At 45.2% G+C, this 13,489-nt stretch overlaps 1 protein-coding gene across 1 annotated transcript in view; it reads right to left on the reverse strand.

Moving 5' to 3' along the window:
• MAPKAP1 (MAPK associated protein 1) overlaps positions 1–13,489 on the reverse strand; it is a 198,206-nt gene that overhangs the window by 64,305 nt on the left and 120,412 nt on the right. The window lies entirely within an intron of this gene.

Here is a 13,489-nt window from a genome sequence, read left to right on the forward strand (position 1 = left end):
CTCTAGGGTCCCCTGGGGGGGGGGGGACACCCAGCAGCAGCAGCAGCATGTGATGGAGTGGGGGGAGTGCAAATGCGAGAGTCAGGCTAGATATGAGAAACAAGCTGAATAGCTCCCAGTGGCTAAGGATGATCTTGGGGCTACAACTGGCAGGTTACACCTCTGCCCTGATCAAAGAGGAGGGAGGAGCCGAGCTGGGTTTGAATCAGGGGTGGCAGTTAGAGGCTAGGGGAAGGGAGAGCTAGAAGGCAGCCAGCCGGACGAGGGGGAAGCTACACCCCAGAGGGGCACCCCTGGGGCTCCTCTCCCCAGGACGGGTTGGAAGGAGTTTCTCTGACTGCTGTAGTGTCGCTTCTGTGAGAAACTGGGCATCTGTTGCCTAATAAACCTCCTGTTGTACCTGCTGAGTGAGAGTCACTCCTGCCAGCGGATGGGGTGCAGTGCAGGGGGACCCCAGAACCCCATCACAGCAGCATCTCCCGGGGACGGGGATGGGGAACCTGCAGCAGAGGGGTGGGGGGACAAGGGCCATGGCTGGGGGCCCACACTAACAGCTGTCTCCACTCTTCTTCCCCCCTCCTCCTGTGTTCCGCAGCTGCACCATCGGAAGGACCGGAGAGCACTGGCGAGGCGTCAGTGGTCCCGGAAAGCCCTCTGGGGCCATCACTCCAGGCCAGCCCCTTGGCGGAGCACCGACTGGCCCCACGGCGGCGAAGATGGCGGATGCAGCACCACCAGCTGACGGCGACGGACCCCCAGCTGCTGGCCCTCCACCGTCGGCAGCTGGAGGTCGCCGAGCAGTGGCTGCGGGTGGAGGAACGCCGCCTCCACCTGCAGGAGCAGGTGCTGGCCTGGCGCCAGGAGGCATGGGGGGCCTACATGCGGACCCTCAACTGTATCGCGGACTCCCTGGCCCCCCGGGCCGCGCCAGCTGCCGCAGCGCCCGCCCTGCCTGCTCCAACCGCTGCTCCAGCCGCTGCACCATCTGCCGTCGCACCGCCACCCGCCACCGAGGGCCATTCCGCCAAGGGGGACCTGGGGACAGCTGACACTCGCCAGCCGTATCTCCCGGTCTGCCCGGCCCCCAGCCAGCCCCGGCCAGGGCTGCGGCCGAGGTGGGGATCCCAGCCGCCCACCCCCAGCGCTGGACTGTAGGGGCGTGGGGCCCAGGACATGGCCCCCCCCTCCCCCTTTGTATATATACCCCCCAGTTTATTGTTATTTTGTTGTAAATAGTTTATATTTGTGACCCACTACTATGCTGATCCTTACCCACCCCCATGTAAATAGTTCTCCCCTTCCTTGTCTTCCCCTTTCATGTTATCCCGATTTTTATAATGTATGTATATTTATCAGTTAGATTTCCCCTGTACATAGTTTGTCTTGTTCATAATAATAATAATAATAATAATAAGAGTTCCAGTAAAGATGTTTGAGTTGACAAACAACTGTCTGCTTTTATTTTTAAAAGAAAAGTGGGGGGGTGTGCTCTTGGGTGCTCTATGGTGTGGGCGTAGGGGCAGGGAGTGTTGTGGAGGATGGCGGGGGTGCAGTGGGGAGCCTGCCAGCGTTCACCCCGCGGCCTCGTCGAACTGGGCCCGCAGGGCCTCCTGGACCTGGGTCCCTTCGGGGTCCACCTGGCGACTGGGGGCAGCGGGTGGCTGCACATCGGCCCTGCCGGCCTCCACAGCCCAGCCCTGAAAGAAGGCCTCCCCCTTGCTCTCCACCAGGTTGTGTAGGGTGCTGCACGCACCCACAATCTGGGGGATGTTGGTGGGGCTGGCATCAAGGCAGGTGAGGAGACACCTCCAGCGCCCTTTGAGGCGGCCAAATGTGCGCTCCACCACCTGGTGTGCGTGGTTCAGGCGCTGGTTGAATCGCTCCTGTCTGGCAGACAGATGGCCCGTGTACGGGTGCATGAGTCAGGGCCAGAGGGGGTATGCCGCATCCACGATGATGCAGAGGGGCATGGTGGTGTCCCCCACAGGGATCTCCTGCTGGGGGATGTAGGTCCCCGCCTCCAGCCGGCGGCACAGGCCCGAGTTCCGGAACACCTGGGCGTCGTGGGTGCTGCCAGGCCAGCCCACACAAATGTCCAGGAAATGGCCGCGGCTGTTCACCAAGGCCTGGAGGACCACTGAGTGGTAGCCCTTCTGGTTTATGTAGCATCCTCCACTGTGTTCTGGGGCGTGGATGGGGATGCGAGTCCCATCCAGAGCCCCGAAGCAATTGGGGAAGCCCAGGGTGGCAAAGCCCGTGATGGCGGCATCCGGGTCCCCAAGCCTCACGAGCCTGTGGAGGAGCAGGGTGTTGACGGCGCGGACGACCTGCAGGGGAAGCACATGGGAGAGCACCAATGAGGGGTGTGCAGGCTGTGTGTGGCCCTCCCCTGCCAGGGATCCCCTCCCCTCCCCTCCCCTGCCAAGGCTGCCTCCCCCTCCCCCCCGTGGGTCCTCTTACCTCCATGAGGACAGCCCCGACGGTGGCCTTGCTGATGCCAAACTGCTGGCCCACGGATCGGTAGCTGTCTGGAGTGGCCAGCTTCCAGACAGCGATGCCGACCCGTTTCTCGACGCTGAGGGCACGCTGTGTGGCGGTGTCCTGGTGCCTAAGTGTGGGGGTGAGCCGCTGGCATAGCTCCAGAAACATCTGCCGGCTCATCCGAAAGTTCTGGAGCCAGCGGTCGTCGTCCCACTCTCCGAGCACCAGCCACTCCCACCAGTCGGTGCTGGTGGGGTAGCTCCACAGCCGGCGGCGTGTGTGGTGGTGGGGGGGGGCGGGGTGCTGCAGGGTTGGGGGTTGAGTCCTCCTCCCCTGCGGGCAGCTCCTCCTCTGTGGCAAGGAGGTGCTCAGCTGCCTCTTGCATGGCATCGAGCAGGGCGAGCACTGCTCCTGCAGGGGTGGCTGTGTGGACCTCTGGCTGCTGCTGCTGGGGGTCCATGATTGCGTCGCTCGAGGTGTGCGTGCCTATGGCTCTGCAGACCGTGTGCTGTGCAGGCTGCGTGTGTCTGGGAGGGGCCCTTTAAGGGAGCGGCTAGCTGTTGCCCCGGAAGCGCTAGTCCGCCCTGTGACCCTGTCTGCAGCTGTTCCTGGCACCCTTATTTCGATGTGTGCTACTTTGGCGTGTAGACGTTCCCTCGCAGTGCCTACTTTGATGTGGTGCTGCGCAACGTCGATGTTGAACGTCAACGTTGCCAGCCCTGGAGGATGTGTAGACATTTTTTATCAAAATAGCCTATTTCGATGTTGCTACATCGAAATAAGCTACTTCGATGTAGCGTTCACGTGTAGACGTAGCTTAACTCAGCTACCCCTCTGATACTTGTCTCCACCACAGGACACCATAAAACAGCTAATGTGCATGGGCTATATATTAGCAAAGTTTACATATGCATATATTCTTCAAATAACTTTAGAACCAAGATAACTTCCCCTTCTAACAACACATTTCTAACATGATAGTCATCATGACCACAAGGCTTCAAGGAAAAGACTCAGTCCTTTGCTTAAATTCATAACAAAGAAAGTCTGCAATCTCCTGTGAAGAGGAAGAGTCCCAAAGCCCAGGACCTACCTAGCCCAAGCCCCAACATCTGTACTGCAGCTGAAGAGCCTTTAGCCTGTGCCCAAGTCACCTGCAGGTCAAAAACAGGTCTTTAACTGAAGTGTGGACATGCCATAAAGGAGTGCTTAGTAAATTCATTAGAAATAAGCAACAGGCTGATCTGCAACAACTGCTAAGCTAATTTTTAAAGTAATCAGCATTTACAAAGATAATGACATATTCATTATTAAGTGAGGATAATTTGTATTTCTTTCACTCTTTTCTGGAACAATACCACTCAGAATAGGACTTAATTTGCTCCCACTTGACGTCAATGATAAAACTTGCATTTACTTTCAGTGAGTAAAATGCACTTTCAATTTTTTCTCAAGGTTCACGATTTATTGCATGTATCCAAACTCACAGATCCCTTTATCCACCACAGTAACAGAGCCTTATACAGGAAAACAAAAGGCCACCATAGTCTTGGTTTCTCTTTCATCCCAACAAAATGTAATAAGAGTCAGGAAACCGGCTTTTAGGACTAATCTGATATTTAATCAATTAACTGCTCTAATGTGTATGTTTTCTGGAACATTTCAAGGGGCTCTGAAAACACCAAGTACATACAGAGCAGTCCTGGATAGATGTATTTACGTGTTCTCTATAGTACCATCAACAGTACCTAACCACTACCCAGGTAAATTAGATATGCACAGGAGGTGCCAACTGAATTTAATGGAGTCTTCAGTCTTCTCTGCCCTGCTATAGGAGCTTTGTTTGGAATGGGATCAAATTCTCTCTTTCCTTCCTCTGTCTCTCAGGTGATTATGGGAATGTTATCTTTAACAGTAGAATTTTGCTAATTCCCTGAAGGTGGTCAACTCTGGATTAAACTGACCATCTCTTAGACCTTGTTCAGTAATAAATCCCCCACAATCAAGAATATTTTATCCCTTGCTTTCTTGTAAAAATGAATTTGCAAAGCATGCTGCTGAGTATGCAGTACATTAAATACATTGAAGATAAAGTATTCTACTCCATTATTTTTCATTACCACAAGAAAACATCAATTACATTTTCTATTTTATAAGTGTATATCAGGGTATCCATTACAATAAGAGTCAGATTATGGGACTGCATGTGGTTCTTACTCACTAAACTAAAAAAGCAGTTTGCATTACGTACAATAAAACCAGCTTACAGAAAAGGGTGCAAACCAACCTATCTCATTTCCTATCCTGATTTATCCAGGCTCACTTCAATTAATTAAACATCTGCATGAACAATTTCCTCTCTAGATTTATCTTCTTGGTTATACGACAGTGTTTGTTATAGGCTTTCCCCCAACTTGCTAACACCCACAAACTTCTTCCAGTTTTTCATTTGGGCATGTAAAAAACAATGCAATACTCCCATGAGACCCTATTACGTGCTGTGGAACTGCCATGCATGGCACCGTGGCAACACCACTTCAGCAGATGTTTGTTCTTTAAGGAAAAATTTAGGAGGCATTATCAAAGCTCTCTCTCACACAATCCAATCTCACCATCCAACATGACGGCACATCATCAGATGCCTTCAGCATCAGGAGTGGCGTCAAACAAGGATGAGTCCTTGCTCCGACATTGTTCGGGATCGTCTTCACCCTCCTCCTGAAGCATGCCTTTGGATCCTCAATAAAGGGCATCTTTTTGCACACAAGATCTGACGGGAAACTGTTTAATCTTGCAAGGCTGAAGGCCAAGTCTAAGGTGTGGAAAGTGCTCATTAGAGACATGCTGTTTGCAGATGACGCTGATGTAGTGACACACATAGAAAGCCAGCTTCAAAAACTGCTGGATCAGTTCTCCAAAGCATGCAAGGACTTCAGGCTTACCATCAGCCTAGAGAAGGCAAATGTACTTGGTCAGGACGTTGCTGAACCTCCATCAATCAGCACTGACAATTACACGCCAGAGGTTGTCCACAAGTTTACTTACCTCGAGTCCACCATCACCGACACCCTATCACTGGAGCCTGAGCTAAACAGGAGGACTGGAAAAGCAGCCACAACTCTGTTCAGACTTAGCAAGAGAGTGTGGAACAACAACAAGCTGTACACTCACACCAAAATGCAAGTCTACAGAGCCTGCATCCTCAGCACCCTCCTCTACGGCAGTGAGTCTTGGACCTTGTACACCCGACAGGAAAAGAGGCCGAATGTTTTCCACTTGCGCTGCCTCAGTCACATTCTTGAGATATCATGGAAGGACAGAGTGTCCAACAACGCCTCCCTCGAGCAAGCTGGAATTCCAACCATGCACACCCTCCTCTGGCAGCTGCGGCTCCACTGGCTTGGCCACGTCCACAGGATGAATGATGGAAGGATCCCAAAAGACATCCTGTACAGCGAGCTAGCCTCTGGCAAAAGACCTCCCGGACGCCCCCAGTTGCGCTACAAAGACGTCTGTAAGAGGGACCTCAAAGAGGTAGACATTGACCCAGATAGCTGGGAGGAGCTGGCAGACGACCGCAGCAGCTGGAAGCAGGAACTACACGAAGTCCTTCAGAAGGGCGAGATGAAGATCAGACAGCTGGCAGAGGAGAAGTGAGTCCGTAGAAAGGACAGCAAGGACCTGCCAGACAAGCACTACATATGAGGCAGATTTAGCAAGGACTGTCACTGTCATGTGGGCCTCCACAGTCACAGTCAACGCTGCAAATGACTATCTTAAATGGAGTTACGAAGGGCACGATCCATAGTCTATGCAGACTGAAGGATGACTGCCTCTCACACAGCATTGTTCTCCACATACACCTCATCTAATGCACTCAAGTAATATTTAATAAAAATCAAAAGAATGCATGCTTTTAAGGCACAAATTATTTATCATAACTTAGCAGGGAAAACTGCAAAGAAATATAAATAATGTCCAATCACTACATTATAGACAATATATTCGATTTAAAATTCATATAAATTTAAGTATTAAAAATGGATGAGAAAGCAGACATATTGTCTGCCACTGACATCTGCCATGTCAAAAAGATCAGAGCAGAGCAGCCAGAATAGCAGGGAATGCCAGGAGGTGTCCACAGCTCTAGGTAGGCACATTGACTTTCCCTCTGTTTAGTGGAAGGAGCTAGACTGCCAGGATCAATGAAGGGCAACTGGGGCTGCACCTCTGATCTGCATTTGGATACCTCTGGAGGTTCTAAGAAAACAGACCCATCACGCCCATTGGATCAGGGGTCCAAGTATTGTGTCTGACCTGTGACATCCTAAAGCTAAACCCAAAGTACCTGTTGGCAGGTACAAGCAATGCTGCATCAGACAGTGATGAGATGACCTGTCCCGGGGCAAAGCTTCTTCCACTCTAAACTGCTCCGGCCTAAGCTGGAATCTTGTGTCCAGGTCTGGGGGCCACATTTCAGGGAAAATGTGGATAGACTGCAGAAAGTCCAGAGAAGAGCAATAAAACTGATTAAAGATCTGGGGGAGGAAAAAGACCTATGAGAGAAGATCAAAAGAATTGGATTTATTTAGCCTGGAGAAGAGACGACAGAGGGGACATAACAGTTTTCCAGTACCAAAAGGGTTGTAATAAGGAAAAGGGAGAAAAATTATTCTCCTTAACCTTGAAGGATAGGACAAAAAACAATGAGATTATATTACAGCCAGCAAGTTTAGGTTGCACATTAGGAAAACTGCCAGGGTGGTTAAACACCGGAATAATTATATATTCTTTACTATTGTCATTCTGAATAATCTTGTTATCTAAATAAATCTCGAACACTTTACTGACTCTTGCTAAGCTCTTGGTCTCAATGATGCCCTGTGGTTATGACTGTCACAGGTTATCATATATTCTGTGGGAAATGGTTTCCTGTTCTGTTTCAAATTCACCACCTTTCACTGTCAACAAATACCCTGTTGATCATGTTATGATACTGGGGCTATGCCCACACTACAGTGATACTTCGAAAGAAGTTTTTCCAGAAGATCTCTTCCAAAAAAAAAAAAAAACTTCTCTCGAAAGAGTGCACCCCCACACAAAAAAGCAGACTGACAAAATCAATCCGCTCTTTCACTAGAAAGTGTCCACATAGCCGGCGTGGGGGTAGGGGGAGCTCGTTTGAAAGAATGGGCCAGGGATTGAGAATCAGGTGCCATGAGGACTGCTTTTTCAAAACCTGTTAGTGTAGACGTAGCCAGAATGAACATCCTACCTTCGCCATGCAACTACTGTTTTGCATATGCCTATTGAACCTTACTCACTCCTCTGTGCTGTAAAGTACACAAGCTGAATCTTTTCAAGCTTTCTTGACAGAAGAACTATTTCATACCTTAACCTGGCTCACTATGTGCCTCTGAATGTCCTTCATTTCCGCACGTTTTTCAGATGTGTTGACAACAATATTAAGAGAATAGGTTCTAGTTTATGTGTTAAATCAGCTTCCATACTACTATAATATTTTGCGTATTTATTTTCCAACTCATTCCCCTTGCACATGACCTATTTATCTGCTTTTTTGATAGCAGAAGTCTTTATTGAGCTCTCTAGAAGGATGTCATAATTGTTTTCCTGTGTCTATACTGATAATTTAGAACCTCCTAAGGCGTACTAGTTGTTCAAATTATTCTTTTCTGTGACCATTAGTTTGTATTTGTCAACGCTGAATTTCATCTACCCTTATGTCATCCATTCACCCAGTTTGGTCAGGGTCCTGTGTGGATCCTCAGGCTTCTCTGGTCTTGACTGAATATTTTTGTGTCATCTGCTTACTTTATCACTTCACTGCTCGCTCCCTTTTTCCAGATCATGACTAGACAGAACACCAGTGCAACAATGGAATATTGAGACTCCTCAAAGTTAACCCTCTGCCATGATGAAAACTGATAATTTATTCCTAATTAAGTGTTCTGTCTCCTACGCAGTTTCTGATTCATGAGAGCACTTTGCCTCCTACCACATGACTACTTAGTTTCTTTATTCTAAATAAATTTACCTGACAGTCCAAATAAATTATGTTCTCCCTTTGGATGCACCATTAAAAGAGCAACTCTTCAGGAATTACAGATCTACCCAAATTACATCAGCGGAGATTGCAAAATACCTTTTGGTGTTTTGAAACTCTGCTCACTAATTTCCTTTTCACATGCTATATTTCGATGAAGTGAATTTTTCTGTAGTCAGCTCAGTAAGGTGAAAGAAAAACAATATTATCTTCAATTAATCTTAGTGTTGTTCTACATAGTTACTCATTTTCAGTTCACATTTGTAAGTTTTATTAAGGCCTTTTGATATTCTGGTGCAAATCTGGATACTGGCTCTGAAATAAATGAACCCCCATTCCATTTCATTTAAAGTGATGAATTAAAATGGAGTCAGTCGTTCCAGCGTAAGTTTATGTGCAGACCAGCACTTGGCCAAGCTGGCTGAAAAAGTAAACTAGAGCAGTGGGCCCCAACTGCAGGGCTTGCCTGAGGTGCAGAGCAGGCTCTGAGGCAGCTCCTGCAGCGAGTGGAAAGGCAATGTCACCCAGCCCAGCTCCGCTCCTCTCCACACCACCCCAGCTCCAGCCCTATCCTGATTCTCTCTCTACCCACAAGTTATCGTGGCTGCTAGCTCCAGATCCTCTCCCTTTTCCAGCTCAATCCCTACCCCGCACCTTCAAGCTATGTTCCTCTGCCAAGCCAATTGTGCAGCAATGGGGCAGGAAGCACACATGGATTCCACTACTGGTAAGGAAGGGGGGCACAACAGGAAAAGTTGGGCATCACTACACTAGAATTATACTAAGGAGCAAAAGTTTTCAACCAGCATTCTAGTCTTGAGCTGATGTTCACATAAATCTGTCAAAAGAGATGTGTACATGAGAAACTCAAGAGTGCACAGGAGGACTGTGCTAGTTTCTAAACTGGACAAGCTGCTGTTCCGATTTCAATTCTTTGCTGGTTGCCCTCTGTGCTTAAATGAAAATTGTTAAGGAAATCCCACTGGGTGCTTTGTGATCCTTCAATACATAACTTTCTCTAACAGCCTCAGAACAGCCAGACACAATGAAATGAAAGAGGCATATTGAGATGTGACTATAACAAGACACAGTTATAGCCCTAAATCTGTATTACTTTGGTTGCATGCGTCTCTCAAACAGGTCTGAGTTTTGCTGTTTACTATTAAGTTTGTCAGTACCTTCATTTAGAAAGACAAAAGCATGCTTTCTGGTTAGGTTGCAACCTCTTTGGGTCAGAGGCCATTCCCTTTATTGTGTTTTTACAATTGCATAGCTCACCGAGGTTGTGGCTACGCTAGCCTCTGCCTTTCGGAAGAGAGTGGTAATGAGCCACTCTGGCAGCTGTTGATGAGGTACTTCCACGAATATGCAGTGCCTCATTAGCATAAAGGCAGCCATGCATGTTTCAAAAGTGCTGCTTTCAAAATGCAGGATGCCTGTGTAGACAGGAGCCTTTTGAAACAATCCCAGACTTTGAAAGCCACTTCTTCTAATTTGTTTTTGCACATTCATGGCAGCACTTCATTAACATCTGCTGACATGGCTCATCACCACGCCCCGTCCGAAAGGCCAGGGCTAGTGTAGCCACGGCCTGGGTGTTATAAATCATCAAAGCTGAAAAACCGTATGTGTTTCCTTCCTTTCAATTTAACCCATAAATGGGTTAAGGTATGCATTTTTATTGATTTTAATGCAGTTAGGAGCAATTCCTTTCTCTAAAATGGAAACAAATAGCTTTTATTTCTTTTACTAAAACCACATTTTTATAAAGAAATTTAGAGAGGCCATCACTTAGTCACCATGCTGTCTTCTCATGCGAGTATTTTTATAACAGCTACATTTTGATGAGCGACCAATTTTAGAAAGATCTATTCCAATATAATTAAAATGTTTTTCCACTTCTTTCAGAGTATTTTCCATGAAATAAAGATTACCTACATATATATTTATTGACCTATGTTTTCATATCTCACAGTTAAATTGGAGACCAAATTCTTATTCTGCTTTAGTCTCATTAACAAATGTAATCTGAAATAATGCGTTCATAACACTTTTATAGATGTGATTCATATAAGACATATACTTACTTCTGTGTTAATATCCGTGCATATATTAAAACAGAACTTTCACAAAGCTAAAATCTGAGATATCATTTGTCACCACAAACTCTGTCATTATCAACCTTATGCTTCAGGAAGTTGGTAAAGGTTGGTAGTGACAAACCCAGTAATGGTATTTTTAAGTCAAAAATGGAGAAGCTGAGAAGGTCATTGATTCACAGAGGTCACCTATGCAGAGATTTTCATGAACTATTACTGCCTTAAGCCCTTAACAGCCACCTGCAAATTACAGATTAAGAACAGCAGTTAGCAAAACCCAGCAATATTTGTACTAAATGGTTTATTATAGTGTTCTTCAAATTACTACTAAAAACAAAAAAACAAAACAAAAAACAAAACAAAAAATTACAGAAAACTAATTCGTGGACTGAACTTAACTCCACTTTTATTGGACTGTCCACTTCTCGTTCATGTTATAATTTCTCCCTCCACTGAAAAATGACACCAAATTTTTCACCTTTTCATAAATGCAGGATGATTTAAAATGGAATGTAAGTCAGTAATAAGATGGAAAGTTACAGAGAAACTTTTTATGAGGAACTTAAAAATGAGCAGAGCCTCAGCATTAAATTGATAAATTGAGTACCACTATTCTGTGAACACCGTACTGTAGCTCTGTATGGAAACAGAAAACAAAGAAAAATTCCCAAGCAGTTACAGTCTTACAAAATAATTGAAGTATTATAAATAAATATTTAGATACATTTTCAGGGCAATATTTCAAAAAGTAAGTTATTATTAAAAGAAGAGATCAAATTGAAAGGAGGGTATTGTTGAACCGAAGGGGAAATGCTTTTCCTAAATTAAATTTATCAATTTCTACCGAAGACTGAGACATCACAATCTACTAGTTAAGAATGAACTAGCACCCACATACACATTCCATTTATTGTGCCATCAAGAGAAAATATCAGAGCTGCTTTCACTCATACTGAAAAATCTGATGTGAAAGAAAGAGTAAATTCTAAATCTTTTTCTACTCCATCTTAGTTGATCCCAATCCATCTTTGTTGATCTCAAAAGCATTCTGAGTTCTAGCATCCTATAATTTCTGCTTCCTTCTCCTTCCCTTCTGCTAACAGCACAGTGACCATGAATGACATGTTTCTGATCAAGTGGAAAGTGCAAGAGTCCCAGTCAGAGCAGATGGCTGATATTTTGCTATACAGAGCTGTTTCAAAGACCATATTGGCAAGATAAAGAGAAATCAGTTAGCTGATGAGTTGCAGTCATGGAAGCATAACAATGATATTTAATAAAATATGAAATACGCTATAATTCACCCCCACCAATACCTTAGTGGCAGAATCCCTTCAACTAAGTAATACTATATTACGGTGATCTGAACAGAGGATAGGTACATGAAGACATATTAACATAGATTAAAAAATATTTATGGAGCTCGGTACACTGTACAAGAGAGAATGAGGATCTGCTTCATGAAGCTTACAATCTTCAGCTCTTATTCTGCAAATAATTATGCATCTTTAAATTGTGCTGATGACAATGGGACTTTTTAGGTGATTAAAAATTAATATGCACACAAGTATTTCCAGAATCAGGCCTATTTTAGAAAGGAAAGCCAACATACATAAATACACTGGATGATGAGGTGTGGCTGTCAAATAGATAAACATTACATTTATTAAAAAGGTAAATTATTTTTTACGTACTTCTCAAGCTTCAACAAATTTACATATACCTTTAACATATCTATTTCAGAAGAGTATATTATGTTTGCGATATATACGGCTAAGTACTTTTAAGCTTACAACAGTTTATGTGCAGAGATTTCATGACAAGAGAACCAAAGTCTCAGAATGAGCAAAAGATTTTCTTTCTACAACTACTGAACACAAGGAGCAAAATTAAAGCAGAACCAGATTTCAAACAGAAAAAAGAGCAGCATTTAATGGACAGGGTGGGATGCCAATTTAAAGTATAGGGTTAGCCATCCTTCTATCAGGACAGAAATTTGACCCCCAGCAAATACACAAAAGTTACCCAAAAAGTGAACAAAAGAGATATTTGAAAAAAAGCAGACCGCCATTCATCGCAGCTAACGACTTGTTCATTATGAGTGATGATGGATAAAGACTTCGCATGCTGAGATGAAATCAAGATTTATATGCATTGTTTCCTCTCCCAACTTGTGGGAAGATCATCATCATTTAATTCTATCTCTGCGGCCAGTGATGGGCATCCGGAGAGCTGGTTATCAAACGGCGCAGTCAGCTGGCAAAAGCCGAAACGTGCAGTTGGCACATCTGGACCAAGCTGCCACAGCTGAGGGTGAACAATGACTCTTGGCAAGCAGCCAAATTGCTTGCAGACGCTAGCAGGTCTCATCTACAACCGCCCCTACCAGCAGCTCTCTCACTCTCTTTTTACGAGAATCAGATTTTCATTGCTTCATTCAATTGCTCTCCTCTGCCATTTTTTACAGCTCTTATCGTTCCCTTGGAATGTGGCCTTGAGACAGCTCATCCGTGTCCTTCACTGTGTTATCTCTTCTAACTTTTATTAAAACTTCAGCTTTCATCTGATGATAGCTAATTAAATCCAAGACAGATTATATCCTCATTTCAAAAACGGCACCAAACTACTTTTTCTAAACAGAAAAAGGTTTATTTTATTTTCACACACTTAAAACTAAGGGTTATATAAGGAAGTTTCATTCATTTACAAAGACAAGATACTTATCTCTACCTAGTCTATAGATAGGTTTATATTAATGTTCTCTGTGGCATGACAAGACTCACTGCAATTTCTCACAATAATTATTTCTTGCTGCTGGACAGATTTTTCAGCTTTGCGTTATTAA

The sequence above is a fragment of the Carettochelys insculpta genome, chromosome 21 (genome assembly GCF_033958435.1).
Source record: "Carettochelys insculpta isolate YL-2023 chromosome 21, ASM3395843v1, whole genome shotgun sequence".
Taxonomy (NCBI): domain Eukaryota; kingdom Metazoa; phylum Chordata; order Testudines; family Carettochelyidae; genus Carettochelys; species Carettochelys insculpta.